This window comes from Triticum aestivum, chromosome 4D (genome assembly GCF_018294505.1).
Source record: "Triticum aestivum cultivar Chinese Spring chromosome 4D, IWGSC CS RefSeq v2.1, whole genome shotgun sequence".
In the NCBI taxonomy this organism is placed as follows: Eukaryota; Viridiplantae; Streptophyta; class Magnoliopsida; order Poales; family Poaceae; genus Triticum; species Triticum aestivum.
Genome location: NC_057805.1, coordinates 152,574,802 through 152,588,419, shown reverse-complemented (window position 1 = coordinate 152,588,419; position 13,618 = coordinate 152,574,802).

The window sequence follows — 13,618 nt, the reverse complement described above, 5'->3', positions numbered from 1 at the left end:
CTGGGGGTTCACAATGAAGTGAATGCAAAAAAAATCTCTAATTCACCGACCGAATATTCCCTTAAGAACGCTAGCTTTCGGCTTCACCCAGTCTGAGGTACACGTCCGGATGACCCGACAGTAACAATCGCAGAGGTGCTCCCTTTATGCCCTAGCCGAACTAACGGGAACGTAGGGCATAAGCACAGGAGCCAGGCAACCCAGCTTGGCCAAAACTTAAGTCATATCGATGCATATAATGGTGAAGAAAAGGTACATATCTAAAAAGCGCATATGTGCTGAGCTTGATGCTCGGGAAATAATAATAGCAAGCTTCTAATCAAGAAACCCCAGGTATAATGGACGTACATTTTTAAAGATGTGTGTGTGTCAGGCGTGCACCGTCTAACCGCACGAAAGTGCTAAGGCTAAAGATAAAAAGCGAAAAGAGAGAGAAAGAAGAAAAAAAAGTATTTATGGAAACATCAGGGAGAAGGAGACGAACAAAGAGTTCAGCGTTTAGGCATAGAATCTTCGGAGTCTGACCGCGCTCCAGGGGTTCGGCTCGAGGCGATTGTCTGACGCATTACGCAGGCGGTACGCTCCTCCGGTGAGAACTTCGTCAATGATGAAGGGACCCTCCCATTTGGGCCTAAGTTTTTACCTTTTTCTTCTCCGGCAAGCGTAGAGCGAGTTCAACAACGTTATAAGTCTTGGCCCATACTTCTCTGCTTTGATATCTGCGGGCCTGTTGTTGATAAAATGCGGAACGGGCTTTTGCAACGTCACGCTCCTCCAGGGCATCTAGGCTGTCCTGCCAATCGAGCTCGGCCTCTCTTTCTTCGTACATGCTCACCCGAGGTGAGTCATGTATAATGTCGCAGGGTAGCACAGGCTCTGCATCGTACACCATGAAAAAAGGTGTGTATCCGGTAGTGCGATTGGGCGTGGTCCGCAGCCCCCAGAGTACGGAGTCAAGCTCCTCAACCCAGTGTTTGTCTGATTCCTTCAAAGACCGCACCAGCCTGGGTTTGATGCCGCTCATAATAAGACCATTGGCCCATTCGACTTGACCATTTGTTTGCGGGTGATAGATGGAGGCGTAATCTTGCTTGATGCCCAGATTGGCGCACCAAATTTTTACCTCATCGGCTGTGATGTTGGAGCCATTATCGGTGATGACGCTGTGTGGGACACCATAACGATGTACAACACCGGATATAAAGTCTATTACTGGTTCGGCTTCGGCCGTTTTAACTGGTTTGGCCTCTATCCACTTGGTGAATTTGTCCACCATGACCAGCAGATATTTTTTCTTATTGCTTCCTCCTTTAAGGGGGCCGACCATATCAAGTCCCCAGACCGCGAAGGGCCAAGTGATGTGGATTGTTTGCAGGGCGGTAGGTGGCATATGGCTCTGGTTGGCGAAAAGCTGGCATCCGATGCAACGTTGGACAAGATCCTGCACGTCTGCTCGGGCCGTCGGCCAATAAAAACATGTACGGAAGGCCTTGCTAACAAGGGCCCGAGCGGCGGCGTGGTGACCGCTGAGACCGGCATGAATTTCAGCCAAGAGCTGTCGCCCCTCCTCCTCGGAGATACATCTATGAAGGACTCCAGTAGTGCTTTTATTGTAGAGCTCTCCTTCGTGAACCTTGTAGGCCTTTGAACGCCGGATGATACGACGGGCCTCGTTCTGATCTTCAGGGAGTTCCTTTATATTGAGTAGGCCAAGAATGGTTCGGTCCATGAGGCAATTACTGCCATGAAGAGGTGGGCCGACGATGTTATTTCGGTGGCTGAGCCCCCGATGATATCGGTCTGTTCAGAATCTGGGGTTGTGTTCGGATCCGGACTAGTGTTGCCGCCCTCCCCTTGCCACACCACTGATGGCTTAAAAAGCCATTCCAGGAAAATGTTAGGTGGGACGGGGTCGCGCTTGGCGCCGATACGAGCAAGAACGTCCGCCGCTTGATGACTTTCTCGGGCCACGTGATGGAACTCGAGCCCCTCGAACCGAGCCGTCATTTTTAGGACAGCATTACGATAAGCCACCATCTTTGGATCCTTGGCATCGAAGTCTCCATTTATTTGAGATATTGCAAGGTTTGAGTCCCCGCGCACTTCCAGGCGTTGTATGCCCATGGAGACAGCCATCCGGAGACCATGCAATAAGGCCTCATATTCGGCTGCGTTATTGGAGTCTCTGTATAATATTTGGAGTACGTACTGGACGACGTCTCCAGTGGGGGACATTAAAACGATGCCCGCTCCTAGCCCTGCCAGCATTTTGGAGCCATCAAAATACATAACCCAGTTGGGATATGTGTCGTACTCTTTAGGGACGTTAAAACGAAGTCAGCCAGCACTTGGGATTTAATAGTTCGATGTGGTTTGTATGTAATATCGAATGGAAGGAACTCAATGGCCCATTTGGCAATCCGGCCCGTGGCATCGCGGTTGTTTATTATGTCGTTGAGTGGTACTTCAGAAGCCACCGTGATCGAACACTCCTGGAAGTAGTGTCGTACCTTTCGGGATGCCATGAAGATCGCGTATGCTATCTTTTGATAATGGGGGTACCGGGATTTGCATGGTGTAAGGACAGTGGATACGTAGTATACTGGCTTCTAAAGCGGGAATTTGTGTCCGTCCTGTTCTCGTTCAACGACGAGCACGGCGCTCACCACCTGATGTGTTGCCGATATGTATAGTAACATGGGTTCGCCGATGTTCGGCGCGGCCAGGATTTGGTTGCTCGCTAGAAGGGTTTGTATTTCTTCCAGTCCGGCTGTTGCCGTGTCCGTCAACTCGAAGTGATCGGTGCGCCGTAGAAGGCGATAGAGTGGTAGTGCCTTTTCTCCCAATCTGGAGATAAAGCGGCTTAGAGCTGCCACGCAACCCGCGAGTTTTTGGACTTGTTTAAGGTCTGTTGGCGTAGCCAATTGTGATAGAGCTCGGATTTTGGCTGGATTTGCTTCAATTCCTCTATTGGAAATGATGAAGCCTAGCAGCTTTCCTGTGGGGACACCAAAAACACACTTCTCCGGATCGAGCTTAATGTGATATGTGCGGAGGTTGTCAAATGTGAGACATAGGTCGTCTATTAGTGTTTTGACGTGCCTTGTTTTGATTATGACGTCGTCCGCGTAAGCTTCAACTGTCTTTCCGATCTGTTTCTCCAGGCATGTTTGGATCATGCGTTGGTAGGTGGCGCCGGCGTTCTTGAGCCCGAAGGGCATGGTGTTGAAGCAGAATAGCCCATATGGGGTGATGAATGCTGTTGCAGCTTGATCTGACTCTTTCATTTTGATTTGATGGTATCCGGAATATGCGTCGAGGAAACACAGTGAGTCGTGTCCTGCAGTAGCATCAATGATCTGATCGATGCGGGGTAGGGGGAAGGGATCCTTAGGGCAAGCCTTATTGAGGTCTTTGAAATCGACGCACAGGCGCCAGGATTTATCCTTCTTTGGTACCATCACCAGGTTTGCCAGCCAGTCTGGATGTTTTATTTCTCTAATGAATCCGGCCTCAATTAGCTTTGCTAGCTCCTCCCCCATAGCTTGGCGTTTGGGTTCAGAAAAGCGCCGCAGTGTTTGTTTGACTGGTTTGTACCCCTTTAATATGTTGAGGCTGTGTTCGGCCAGCCTGCGCGTGATTCCTGGCATGTCAGAAGGGTGCCAGGCGAATATATCCCAGTTTTCGCGAAGAAAATCCCATAGCGCGGCATCGACCGTTGGGTCTAGATGTGCCCCAATAGATGCTGCTTTCTCGGGGTCCGTTGGGTGGACCTGGAATTTGACTATTTCTTCTGCCGGTTTAAAGGAGGCAGATTTGGGTCGTTTGTCTAAGATCACATCGTCCCTATCCACCGTGGAGTGCAGTGCGGTTAATTCTTCGGCCGCGAGGGCTTCAGATAATGCCTCAAGGGCCAAGGATGCGGTTTTGTTTTCGGCACGGAGTGCTATATCCAGATCACTGACGAGAGTGATTATGCCATTGGGCCTGGGCATCTTGAGCTTCATGTACCCGTAATGAGGTATAGCTTGGAAGCATGTAAAAGCATCTCGCCCCAACAGGGCATGATATCCACTGTTGAAAGGGGCCACTTGGAAGGTTATCTCTTCGGATCGGTAATTCTCCGGCGTGCCGAATACCACGTCGAGTGTGATATTTCCCGCACACCACGCCTCCCGACTGGGAATGATTCCTCAGAAGGTCGTGCTGCATGTTCGATGCGGCTCCTGTCTATTTCCATTTTGTGGAGTGTATCCTCATGGATGAGGTTCAGTCCGCTGCCGCCATCCATGAGGACCTTAGTGAGTCGGAAGCCATCCATGATTGGACTGAGGACTAATGCGGCTGGCACTCGGGCTGTACTGTATTTTGGTTCATCACCGGCACTAGAGGTTATGGCCGTGTCGTTCCAAGGGTTTATTGGGATGATTTGGCAAACTTCGGCAAGGTCGCGGAGTGCCCTTTTGCACTTATTGTTTGAAGTGAATGTCTCAAAGACCGTCAATACTTTGAGGTCGTTGTCCTCTTGGGGGGGGGGGGTGTTGCTCTGGGGTGTTTTTGGTGAGGATATCCTCGCCTCTCTTGGCTACCTGCTGGAGTATCCAACATGCTCTAAGGCTGTGGGTTGATATGGTATCCGGCATTGTGTGTATTTTGCACGGGCCATCGAGCCATCCCTACAGCATGGTTCCATGCCGTGTAATGGGCTTATATTTCTTGGCTACTAGACCGGGCGTACCATGAGGGTGTGCCCTTTTCGCCTGAACGAGAGGTTGAGTTGGGATCGATGGTTCCCAGCGCGCTGCCTGAATTTTCCAGGCGCTTTCCATTGCGATGTACTTCTGTACGATAGTTGTCAGGTCAGCGAAGTGTGTTATGCGGCGGCGATTGAGGGCGTTGAGGATTCGTGCATCCATGCAATTGTTGCAGAATGCTGATATCGCGTCCTCGTCAGGGCAATCTTTAACCTTGTTCTTGGCAAGGAGGAATCTGGACCAAAAGTGGTGGACCGTTTCTTGAGACTGTTGTTGTATGTTTGTGAGAGCGCTGATATCTGGGTGGGTGGGTGGTTTTAAATCCGGACCCTGACCCAATTGTTGATCTGGAGTCTGAAGATCCTCCGGACTTATCAGTCCGTGCTTCGGAGTGTCCGCTGATTGCTTAGGCCCGCCGACCGATTCTACGTTCGGAAGGCAGGTCGTGTCTTCTCGCCGGTAGGTGTCCGGTCCTTCCGGGTCGGAGATCCGAACATAATCCGTCCTCGGTATAGAGGAGAGGTCGTCGTCTTGATCCATGACTACCGCTATCTGGTGGGTGATCCGTGGAGATTTGATTTCTCTCTGATCGGGTTTAAGCCCAATCCGATCATAATCTGTGGCGATCCCCAGGGCGGCGATGCGATCGAGGAGCTCGTTCAGACACGAAAACTCTGCCGGATCCATCTGCTTGGCGAGTTCGGATTCGATGCGGAGAGGATTTTCGATGACCCGAGAGGTCATTGTCGGCTGAACGGCGAAAAGGGCGGTCATAGTAAAGCCGCCCAGCCGGAGGGTTTGGCTTGGGCCAGTGCTCCTCCGGTGGTGATGTTGTCCTTGAGAACAAGGCGAGCCATCGATCCTATCGTCGACGTCACGGTGGAACTCTCAATGAAAGCACCAATGTCGGTGTCAAAACCGGCGGATCTCGGGTAGGGGGTCCCGAACTGTGAGTCTAAGGTCGATGGTAACAGGAGACAGTGGGCACGATGTTTACCCAGGTTTGGGCCCTCTCTATGGTGGTAATACCCTACTTCCTGCTTGATTGAACTTGATGAATATGAGTATTACGAGAGTTGATCTACCACGAGATCGTAATGGCTAAACCCTAAAACCCTAGCCTGTATGACTATGGTAATGAATCTCTGCCCTCCGGACTAAGTCCTCCGGTTTATATAGACACCGGGAGGATCTAGGATTACATAGGATCGGTTACAAAGAAGGGAATCTACATGTTTGATCGCCAAGCTTGGCTTCCATGCCAAGGAGAGTCCCATCCGGACACGGGTGCAGTCTTCGGTCTTTGTATCTTCATAGCCAATCAGTCCGGCCCATGGCTAACAGGCCGGACGCCCGAGGACCCCTTAATCCAAGACTCCCTCAGTCTTCGCCCGTGACACTCTCACGTAATAATGAGTGGGGCTGTACACACCCCGGAGTCTCCGGAGAGCTGCCCTCGGGCCTCGGGGGCTCCCGCCCACGTCCTAGTGGAAGCACCATGCTCCGCGCTGGCCGTCGACACTGTCCCCCAATGACTATGCTCACAGCCAGTGAAAGCACTTAGCCCCGCACTGGTGGGAAGACAGGAAAACTAGATAGGTGCCAGACGAGGCCATTTGCTTTCAACCCCTTTCCTGTAGCTCGATTTGCTGCCTTTTCGATTTGAACTTGAAGTCGTATTTTCGTTGGCAAGTGCGGGGGCGCATCTTTTCTCGTTCGTGTTGCTTTTCTGAGTTTTCTGGTTTAGGGCCTTGTTTCGAGGCTTGCGCCTGCTACCCCTTCCCCTGCGAGCACCTCGCCAGCGGGGGCTAGGCGTGGTATGCGCGCGCTACACCCTGCCAGGGTCTGGCGCTCGTTCTCATGAGGCCCTCTCGGGCGGGCTAGCAGGCTTCTCAAAAGCCCAAAACCTCGCGAGCCCGCTAAGGATTCCCCTCGGGAGAAACGCATGTCGGCAACTACAAGACCAGTTCAAGGCCTGGCTAGACTGAGGTAAGCTACAACGGCAAGCCCATGGAGGAGCTCGTATGCTCGCAAAAGCATGTCTTTAAGTCTGGCTTAAGGAATAAAACAGTAGTCTAATTACATGAGGGGCTCCCCCTCCCCAAAATGATCTTACACCTTAAGGGGCTGTGCCCAAGGTTTTGCGTGCAGGTTCAAAGCAAAGGAGTACGGGCTCAATCGGACATGTCGCTCGCAGCATCTTCCGAATCACTCCCGGACACGCTGCTGCCGCTGTCGCTGGCATCGTTTTCACCATCGTCAACCTCGCCGCCTTCATCCGCCACAACCACCACTGCGTCGTCCTCGGAAGTGAAAGCCCTGACCAGAGCATCCACATTATCGTCCACCCAGCGCGCCAGGTTGTCCTGGATGGCTCCGGGCACCGGACCAATGGCAGCGCTGAAACCGAAGTGGGGATCGATGTTCTGGAGATGACTGAAAACGCGGGAAAACGCGTGCCCGAGGAGGCCGCGACTCTTTTCTTCAACAAGCTCGCGGGCCCTTTCGGCCCGGCCCTCTAGGTGTGTCACGACATCGGTAAAGAAGCGGAGATGGCTGGCATAGTCTTCTGCGCGAGGGTGAGGGGCGTGCTCGTCACAGATGGCTCCCAGCGCCTGGTTGGCCCTCACCCTGAGGGTCCGGAGCATGGGAGTGTGCTCGCGCTGTAACGTCTGCCGGCGGAGCGCTTCCTCCCTGCTCTACTGCGTGAGGGACTCGGCATTAGCAACCCACCGCTAAAGCGGGAGCACTACTGCGCGGGCGGAAGGCAACTCGGCCTGGACAGAGATCAGGGCTGCCGCAGCGGCCTTCTCGCGCTGCTCCGCTTCATCTAGCCTTGACCTGAGGGCGATGGTTCTGTCCTCGTGTAACACCCCGGATGTAACTTTCCATAGTTGTAACTCCAACTCTTGCCATTTTTCGGCTATGTGTTATGATATTTTCCTTCGTGGTCAGGTTTTGTGTTTGTTTTACATTTTGTTCATGTCATGCATCTCATACGATGTCATCATGTGCATTGCATTTTCATACGTGTTCGTCTCAGGCATCCGAACATTTTCCCCGTTGTCCGTTTTGCAATCCGGCACTCCCACCTCCTCCGGCGCACCCCTCTTGTTTCTTTTCGTGAGCTGGTGTTGAACGTTCTCGGAATGGACCGAGGCTTGTCAAGTGGCCTTGGTATACCACCGCGAGACCACCGGTCAAGTTTCGTTCCATTTGGAGGTCGTTTGGTACTCCAACGGTTAACCGGGTAACCGCAATGTCCGTTTGTGTGTTGCATCAAAACCCCCTCTCTAAACAGCCCAAAACCCACCAAACTCTCTTCCATGCTCTAGGTCGTTCGATCATGATCGTGTGGGCGAAAACCGCACCTCATTTGGACTCTCCTAGCTCCCTCTACCTATAAAATAGTGTCTCTCCCGAAATCCTCCCGCAGTCCAAACCCTAGCCATCTCCCTCCGCGTGCCGGACACGTCCGTCCGGCGCCGGACGTTCCTCCGCCGCCGCCCGCGACCAACGAGGGGCCGCCACGTGGCAGCCCGCCGCGGCCCGGAGGCCCGTCTCGCCGCCGCCCGGGACGCGCGCCTCCTCCCGCGGGTCCCCCGTTCGCCGCCGTCCTTCGCCGCGACCGGCCACTGCCGCCAACATCGCCGGCGCCGCCGCGCCCCAGCACCGGTCGCCGCCGCCGCGCTCGCGCTCCCCGCAGCCGTCGCCGCCTCCTCGCCGTCCCCGGCGCCTCCTCCGCCTCTCCTCCCTCCGGCCGGCCGCCTCCTCCTCCTCCCTCGCCCGGTGAGCTCCGGCGAGCCGAACCCTAGCCGGCGCCCCGATCGGATCTAGAAACTGCCTGGGTTGACTTTCTTCCTTCCCCGTTTTTCTCCAAGTCATTTTATTTTACAGTATGTGCCCATGTTCATAGCATCATAACTCTCTGCATATAGCTCTGTTTCGCACGTGTAATATATCGAAATGTTCGCCTCGTGATGCTCTACATTTTGTTTCATTGCACCATGTTCATTAGAGTTCATCTTGATGCCCAAATCTCTGGTGCAAGAGTGCTACTTGCTGTTATCTGCTGTTACTTAGCAGAACTTGTGGATTTGTTATTTTTGTTGCATTTAATATGTGCATCTTATGGGCATGAGATCTACATGTGTTTTGTTGTATGTCATGCCATCTTTACAGAGGTGTATGCCATGTATTTTTGTGATCTCTGTGGTGACCAGCACAAGTCTTTGTCTGCTGTTGTTTTGTTGCCATGTAAACTTGATGCTACAGAGAGATCCATGCATATTTTGCAGATGTTCAATAAGGATGTTTTGTAGATATTGTTGTAATTGATCCATTCACGCCCTTTTTTGCAATTATGGAGTGCCTTAACATGACTCAATCTTACTCTACTTTTGCTATAAAATATTTCTGGCAGATTGTTTACGTGTTATTCAATTTTGCCAAGCTTGTTGTAGTTGATCCATTCATGCTATGTACTTGCTGTTGACATGGATAGCTTCATACACATGCCATTTTGCTGTAGGTATGCTTGCTTTGTCATGAATTGCTTTGTGGTGAGTGCATCAAGCTCACCAAGATGCCTTCATATTATTGTTTCTGCCATGCTCTGTTTTCTGCTTAGTCTGAAACCTGTTAACGAAACTTGCTATTTTACATGGTTGCCATCATATCTTCTGGTCCTTTTTGGCTTATGCTCAGTAAGGGACATTTGTCATATGCATTTAGTCAAATACTGCCATGTCTTGTTTTGCCATGTTAAGTTCTTGTAGCATGTTGATTTTGTGCTCTGAACATTGCTACCTGATGTTGTTTCAGGCATCTGAACCTGCTATCTTTTGCACTTTTTCCATGCTTGTTTGAGCCTGTTATGTTGCGATCTAGCCGTAGCTTAGTGTTCATCTTTTGTCAAGCATCTCCTGTAGATTTCTACCATATGCATTGTTGCTATGTTGGAGTGCCGTAGCATTCTTACTTGTTGGATTTTAAGTGCTATCATGCTGTTAATCGCAGATTCATGCCATTCTTGTTTTGCTTGCCATTTGCAAACCGTGCATCCGTTTCCGGTGATCTTTATATCGATTTCAACCGAAATCATCTCATCTTTCCAATGGCATGCTTGGTTTGCCAAGTTACTGCCTTGTTCATCATTTTTCTTCCGGAGCACGCATATGCATCGCATATCATATCTTGCATATCATTCATGTATTGCATCATGTTGCTTGTGCATTTCCCGTGATTGATTGTGGTTCAATTGCTTGTGTTCTTGTCTTGGGTAGAGCCGGGAGACGAGTTCATGAATGAGGAACCTGTTGAGTACGCTTACGAGGATCAAGCTTTCGACAACTCTGAGAACCTTGCAGGGAAGATGACCACCCCTCGAAATCACTTCTATCTTTGCTTTGCTAGTTGTTCGCTCTATTGCCATGCTGCGCTACCTATCACTTGCCATATCATGCCTCCCATATTGCCATGTCAGCCTCTAACCAACCTTTCCTAGCAAACCGTTGTTTGGCTAAGTTACCGCTTTTGCTCAGCCCTTCTTATAGCGTTGCTAGTTGCAGGTGAAGTGGAAGTTGGTTCCATGTTGGAACATGGATATGTTGGGATATCACAATATCTCTTATTTTAATTAATGCATCTATATATTTGGTAAAGGGTGGAAGGCTCGGCCTTATGCCTGGTGTTTTGTTCCACTCTTGCCGCCCTAGTTTCCGTCATACCGGTATTATGTTCCTTGAGTTTGCGTTCCTTACGCGGTTGGGTGATTTATGGGACCCCCTTGACAGTTCGCCTTGAATAAAACTCCTCCTGCAAGGCCCAACCTTGGTTTTACCATTTGCCACCTAAGCCTTTCCCCCGGGTTTTCGCGAGCCCGAGGGTCATCTTATTTTAAACCCCCCGGGCCAGTGCTCCTTCGAGTGTTGGTCCGAACTGAGTAGACTGCGGGGCCCCCTCGTGGAAACTCGAGGTCTGGTTTTACTCGTAGGATGTCTCATCCGGTGTGCCCTGAGAACGATATATGTGCAGCTCCTATCGGGATTTGTCGGCGCATCGGGCGGCTTTGCTGGTCTTGTTTTACCATTGTCGAAATGTCTTGTATACCGGGATTCCGAGACTGATCGTGTCTTCTCGGGAGAAGGTTTATCCTTCGTTGACCGTGAGAGCTTATGATGGGCTAAGTTGGGACACCCTTGCAGGGTACTATCTTTCGAAAGCCGTGCCCGCGGTTATGAGGCAGATGGGAATTTGTTAATGTCCGGTTGTAGAGAACTTGTCACTTGACCCAGTTAAAATACATCAACTGTGTGTGTAGCCGTGATGGTCTCTTCTCGGTGGAGTCTGGGGAGTGAACACGGTTTGAGTTATGCATGAACGTAAGTAGGAGTTCAGGATCACTTCTTGGTCATTACTAGTTGACGACCATTCCGTTGCTTCTCTTCTCGCTCTCATTTGCGTATGTTAGCCACCATATATGCTTAGTGCCTGCTGCAGCTCCACCTCATTACACCATCTTTTCCTATAAGCTTAAATAGTCTTGATCTCGTGGGTGTGAGATTATTGAGTCCTCGTGACTCATAGATTCTACCAAAACAGTTACAGGTGCCGACGATGCCAGTGCAGATGATGGGATCGACCTCAAGTGGGAGTTCGATGAGGAACGTGGTCGTTACTATGTGTCTTTTCCTGATGATCAGTAGTGGAGCCCAGTTGGGATGATCGGGGATCTAGCATTTGGGGTTATCTTATTTTCATTTGTATCTTGACCGTAGTCGGTCTATGTGTGGATTTTGGATGGTGTATGAATTATATTTATGTATTTGTGTGAAGTGGCAATTGTAAGCCAACTCTCGTTATCCCATTCTTGTTCATTACATGGGATTATGTGAAGATGACCCTTCTTGCGACAAAACCACAATGCGGTTATGGCTCTAAGTCGTGCCTCGACACGTGAGAGATATAGCCGCATCGTGGGCGTTACACCTCGGCTTCGGCCTCCACAAGCTCCAGATTCAGGTCGTATCTGTTGGCAAGATCTGCACGATCCTCTGCCACCCTACGGTTAACTTCCTCCTGGATCCTAGCCTCGCGCGCGCCAGTGGCATCCTCCGCCAGGGCAACTAGGCGCTCCCTCGTCTCTAGCCGTTCAAGCTCAAGGTTGCGCTGTGTGGCCTCCAACATCAGCGCCTCCTCGTGCTTCAAGATCTCCTCCTCTTTAGAAGGCGACCCCTTCATCGACACCAAGGCAGCCCTGCGTGCCTCATCCTGCTGCTCCAGGGAGGCGTTCAGAGCCCGGAGCTCCCCTCCATGCTTCTCTGCGGCCTCGCGGCGGTGGTCAGCCCCTCGGGCATCCTCCATGGCTCGGGTGCAGGCCTCGCGTGAGGTGTCAAGGGTTGCCTCGGCCTTCGCGATGTCGCGTTCACGCTGGAGACCCCCGAAGTCGACGACCACCTTCAGCCAATGCCATTCGTCCGCCATCTGAAGGCCTTCGGTCTCAAGACGGGCGTCAACATCCACGAGCTCTTCCCCGAGCCGGCTCAGCGCGCCCATTGCCTCCCGGAAGAGCTCATGACGGACGGCGCTGAGCTGGCGCGCAAGCTCGAACGCGCGGCTGTGTCCGTCCTCAGCACCAAATGTCGTTGGAGAAGTTCTAAGTGGCTCGCTTGCTCCCGGCAGGGGGATGGGGGCCGATGCCTTTCCAGATGCCCTTCGGACCTCGGCGGAATCCCGGCCGGGCGGGGCCTCGTTGCTCGAAGGTGAGGCCGGTGCCGAGGTCGCCTAGCAGCGGGAAATAACCAGTGGTGGGGCTCTCGGCACACTCTCCGCACCCCGAACAGGACCACGAAGGAGGAACGACAAGGGCACAGTGTCAAGAAGCCAGGCCGGCGCATCCACCTCCCCGGCAGGCCTCGCGCCACGTGCACGGGCCGACATGAGGCGCCCAGGGTCAGAAGAGGGCCCGAAGCAGGTGGAGGTTAGTTCTTGGGAGATTCCGTCGCCTTAGTAGGGGGACCCTAAGGAACTCACTCGTCTATGGCAATGTACTTCCTCTGCTTCAATGGACGGAAGGAGTCACCGCTGCATCTTGGAGACCCCTTCCTCTAGCGGAGCGCTTCGAAGTTCGGTCGAAGCCGACCGAAGCCCTGGGTGCGGTCACCAAGGCCGGGCGCGGCTAGTATGGCCCCTGAGGAGGCGACCTTAGGGCTGCTGGGCTGTGTGGAGTCCTCAATCCCCGCCTCGTGGCGACTGACCCGGGCCTCGGGGGCTTCAGCCTCAGGAGTATCGGGCCGCGTTGTCCCCTCGGTGCTTCCTCAGGACGGATCCCTCGAGCCCCAGGGAACGACGCTCCAGGAGCCCCGAGCGACGCCGGTTCCTCACCAGCCGCGCCGCCGGCGTTCGGCAGCAACCGCCCCTCTACGCCCACTTCTGGTGTGAGCCCCATGCTGGCGGCGAGCAAGGGGGCCACGAAGATGGGGCTCTCATGAGGCCCTTCAAGGCCAACTGGGCGTAGTCCCCATTCATTAAAGGGGGCATCTGTCCCGCGAATTCGACCTTGTTTGAGCAGCAGTACAAGAGGCAGCCCTCCTCCGGCATATTGGCTGGCGATGGGTCACCCGTCAGGAGCTCAAGCACAGTTTGTTGCGCCTCGAGAGGAAGCACGGGCTCGTTAAGCCTCATGCGGTCCTTGCTGCCGGAGAAGGTCCACATTGGACGTGAATGGTGCTGGAGCGGAGCAATGCGGTGCCGGATGAACTCCTTCACCACCATGGGTGTCGTCACGCTGAGATCCTTCAGCCTAGGCAGCCGGCGCAAGACATGGGCAAGACGCGGGCCAGCGAGCTTCTCATGCCCCCGGC